Genomic DNA, 4,662 nt, shown 5'->3' on the forward strand with positions numbered 1-4,662 from the left:
AAAAGAGTCCTCTGTGTGGGGACATATGAACAGTACATCCCGTGTCGATTACAAACGAGTGTTCAATATCTTTCGTGGTTCCTTTCGCCATCATGGCCTTTGCAGGTTTCACCGAAGACTTGGTATGACCTTTGCCTGCTGCCTCAGGCTTTGCTGAGCGGCCCTTAGCTCCTTTAGGCTGGCGTGGCTTCTTGCAGTTCCGCTGAAGATGCCCAGCCTGTTCACAATTGTAACATCGGACAACGTTCAAAGCTACAGCATTCTCTCCAGTAGCAACATCAGTGGGGGAATTAGAACTCCGTTCCTCCCTCCCCCTGTCCTTGACGTCCAGAGCAGCAAGGCGGTCGTGTTCATTCAAAACAACGGCACACACCCTCTCTGCGGTCAAATCTTGAGCCGGAAGGGAACCAAGCTGACTGGCAACTGTTTTGTAAGTCTGATTTAGGCTGTTTATCATCATGAAGCAGAACACTTCCTCCTGTAGACGGAAATTGCGTTCCACCATCTGTTGGCGCAGATATTTCATTTCCGTCAGGTGCGCTTGAACATCTCCATCAGGCGCAAGCCTCAGATTGGTCAGCTTCTCAAAGTACAGCAACGCTGAAGAACCAGCATCCCTCTGATGTGTTCTACGCAGCGTCTCCCAAATCTCTCGCACATACTGTAAATTCTGAATATGCACCAATTGGCAATTTGGAACTGTTACTTTATATCTCGCACTTTGCTGAGACAACTCATCTTTGCCAAAGAGTAACTCTGTGGAAATTTAAGGAATTTAAGAGGAGTCTGAAGGTCTTTTACAAATTGGATATTGTTTAACGTCTAGAGGGAACTTTTAACTTTTATGAACTGCGACATTTTTGAGCTTTCCTGACTACAGTATCCCTCTAGTGGAATAATTTGGTTTGGCAACCTACTGGGGGAATTTTCCATCTGTTGATTTGGGGATTTCCATGAGAAAGACAGACTGTGAGACCGACCTTGACGCATAGATAAGAAGGGTTATGAGCGGAAGGACAAGATCAGCCAAAGCCAAAACACTGCAAACTACTTTAACTTCTCAGCTGCGCAGATCCTCTGTCCCCACAATCCCTGTGGCACAAGTGGAAGATATAGAACAACCTAGGCCGGAAGGAATGGCCTCAGGTGGGGACTTTACTTCAGTGTTAAATAAAATATTTGAAAAGTTGGAAGGTCTAAGTAAACAAGTCTCTGACCAGTCAGATAAGATAGACCAAAACACCGCAAGCATTAATAATTTGACTCAACAAGTAAACTTAAATGCACAAACTATTGGAAAGTTGGTGGAAGACACTACTGCAAACCGTAAAATTGCTGAAGAGGCAAAGCAGAAAGTTGAAGAAGTTCAGGGAGAAATCAAACCTATGCGCAAACAGATAGGAGAACACCAGGCACTGCTGTCTATGATCGAACTGAAAAATAAGGAAAACAATTTAAGGATCAGATCTGTACCGGAAATTGACAACGAAAATCTAACTGAGTACCTCACGAAGGAATTTACACAATCTTGGCCCTTGGAAGAAGAAAAGGACTTTAAAATTGTGAGCGCATTCAGACTGGGAAAGGGAGGGAGGAAGATTAAGTCGAGAGACTGTCTAATCTCCCTCAGAACGAGGGAGGAAAGAGACAAAATCCTGAGTGCGCACTTCAAGACGCCATTAGAGATCCAAGAATCAAGGTTGGAAATTTATAAGGATATTCCTAAGCATTTGTTGGAGCTCAGAGTGAATTACGGTGATCTGGTGCAACTTCTGAGAAGCAACGGGATTATCTTCAGATGGGAATTCCCCCAAGGGATTTCCTTTACCTTCAGAGGGAAAAAAGTTAAAATCAAATCGGTGGAAGATAAAGACAAATTTTTGAACGACTACGGAGAAGACCTTCAGAAAGGGATTGAAGAGCCAAGCGATCCAGGATCGGGATCATCAAGTCTAATACCTGCACCTGGGGAATTGAAAGATCCTAAAGACACGCCACTTCCGGGAGCAACAGGAGGAAAATAACACCATCTCAACATGTCTCTGCAACTACTAAGTTGGAATACCAATGGTCTAAACTCCCCGGAAAAGAGGAAGAAGGTTTTTCATTTATTAAAAAAGGAACAATTGGACATAATTTGCTTGCAGGAAACACATGTGGTTAGGCTGCACAGGAAAGTGTTAATTAATAAAAAATTAGGCCAAGAATTTATCTCATCAGACAAGGTCAAAAAGAGAGGAGTGGCAATTTATGCAAAAGAAAGCCTATTACCAAAGCTTCTTTTTAAAGATGAACAAGGAAGAATTTTGGCAATAGAAATCCAAACACAAGGAGAGAAATTTCTGATCTTAGGAATTTATGCACCAAATGAGGGGAAATCAGAGTTTTACAAGAAATTGCATGAGACGTTGATGGACTTTATTGACTATAACAACATTATTATGATGGGAGACATGAATGGAGTGGTGTCCACGAACATGGATAAAGCACAAAGACAGACCATAACGAAAGAGGGCAGACTACCAAAAACCTTTTTTGAACTGACTGACAATATGGATTTGATTGATATTTGGAGGACCAAAAATCCCCTAGGTAGAGAGGGAACATTCTTTTCTGAAGCCAAAATGACATGGACAAGGATCGACCAAATTTGGACAACTAGAGGCCTGGCACCTAAAATAAAAAAGGTGGAAATCTGCCCAAAAACCTGCTCCGACCATAATGCGGTAAAGATGGAAATGAAACTAACACCTATCGGTTCCTTCAGATGGAGGATGAATGACACCTTACTAAGAAACCAAGATATCGTAAGGAAGGCCCAAAAGACTCTGAAAGACTATTTTGAAATTAATATGAGAACTACGGTTGAAAAAAGAACGGTTTGGGACGCAAGCAAAGCGGTTATGAGAGGGTTCTTGATTCAGCAGAATGCAATAAAAAAGAGATCTCAAAATGAGAAGAAAATGAAAATTTTGGAAAAAATAAAACAAGGGGAGAAGAAGTTAAGAGTCAAACCAAACTCAAAAGAGATTCTAAGAGAGATTAAGTTATATCAGGTGCAATATATGAAATTGATTAATGAAGAAATAGAGTGGAAAATTAAACAAATGAGACAAAAGACTTTTGAGTCAGCTAATAAATGTGGGAAATTATTGGCGTGGCAACTGAAAAAAAGACAGAAGTTAAATACGATCACAAATCTTGAGATCAATGGAAAAAACATACAGAACCCGGAGGAGATCAGAAGGTGCTTTCAGAGATATTTTAAACAACTTTATACGCAAGGGCCGCAGAAAGAAACTGAGATAGACAAATTTTTAAGAACCAATGGATTACAAAAAATATCTTCAGAAAATAAATTAGTATTGAACCAGCAAATTACAGAACAAGAAATTGAAGGTGCCATTCAGAACATGCAACTGGGCAAATCTCCAGGACCGGACGGACTAACCTCCAAATACTACAGAACTTTGAAAGATCTCTTAATTCAACCACTAAAGGAGGTGTGTAATGAGATTTTGGAAGGGAAAAAGGCGCCTGAATCGTGGAAAGAAGCATACATCACATTGATACCCAAGACAGAAGCTGAAAAGACACAACTAAAGAACTACCGTCCCATCTCCCTTTTGAATGTGGATTACAAAATCTTTGCAGACATTTTAGCTAGCAGACTTAAAAAAGTATTAATGGAAGTAATACATAAGGACCAGGCAGGCTTTCTCCCAGGCAGACACTTGTCTGATAATACAAGGAATATAATTGACATTCTGGAGTTGTTGCAAAGGAATATCAACACGAAAGCTGTTTTAGTTTTTATTGATGCGGAGAAAGCCTTTGATAATATCTCTTGGAGTTTTATGAAGAAAAATTTGAAAGGGATGGGAGTGGGTCAGGGGTTCGAAAATGGTATAGGAGCAATATATTCAGAACAAAAAGCGAAATTGATTGTAAACAATGTGGTGACTGAAGATTTTAGGATAGAAAAAGGAACACGTCAGGGCTGCCCTATCTCTCCATTATTATTTATCTCGGTCCTGGAGGTGCTGCTAAATATGATAAGAGGGGACCGATTTGTAAAAGGCATACAGGTCGGAGCCAAACAATATAAATTGAAAGCTTTTGCAGATGATTTGGTTCTAACTTTACAGGAGCCGGAATCCAGTATGAAAAGAGCTCTGGAATTGATTAAAGAATTTGGTCATGTGGCGGGATTTAGACTAAACAGGGTAAAAACTAAAGTATTAGAGAAGAATTTAACTCCAATGGAAAAGGATAGGTTTCAGAATGAAACAGGTTTAATGGTGGTTAAGAAAGTGAAATACCTAGGGATTAATATGACGGCGAAAAATTTGAACTTATTTAAAGAGAACTATGAGAAATGTTGGGCAGAAGTTAAAAAAGACTTAGAAATCTGGTCTAACTTGAAGCTTTCCTTGTTGGGTCGAATTGCAGCCATAAAAATGAATGTATTGCCTAAAATGCTATTTTTATTTCAATCCTTGCAAATTTTGGACAAGATGGATTGTTTCAAGAAGTGGCAGAGAGACATCTCTAGATTTGTCTGGCAGGGCAAGAAACCTAGAATTAAGTTTAAAATTTTAACTGATGTAAAAGAAAGAGGTGGATTTGCCCTACCAGACCTTAAATTGTACTATGAATCAG

This window comes from Podarcis filfolensis (assembly GCF_964270895.1).
Source record: "Podarcis filfolensis genome assembly, chromosome: W".
Lineage (NCBI taxonomy): Eukaryota > Metazoa > Chordata > Lepidosauria > Squamata > Lacertidae > Podarcis > Podarcis filfolensis.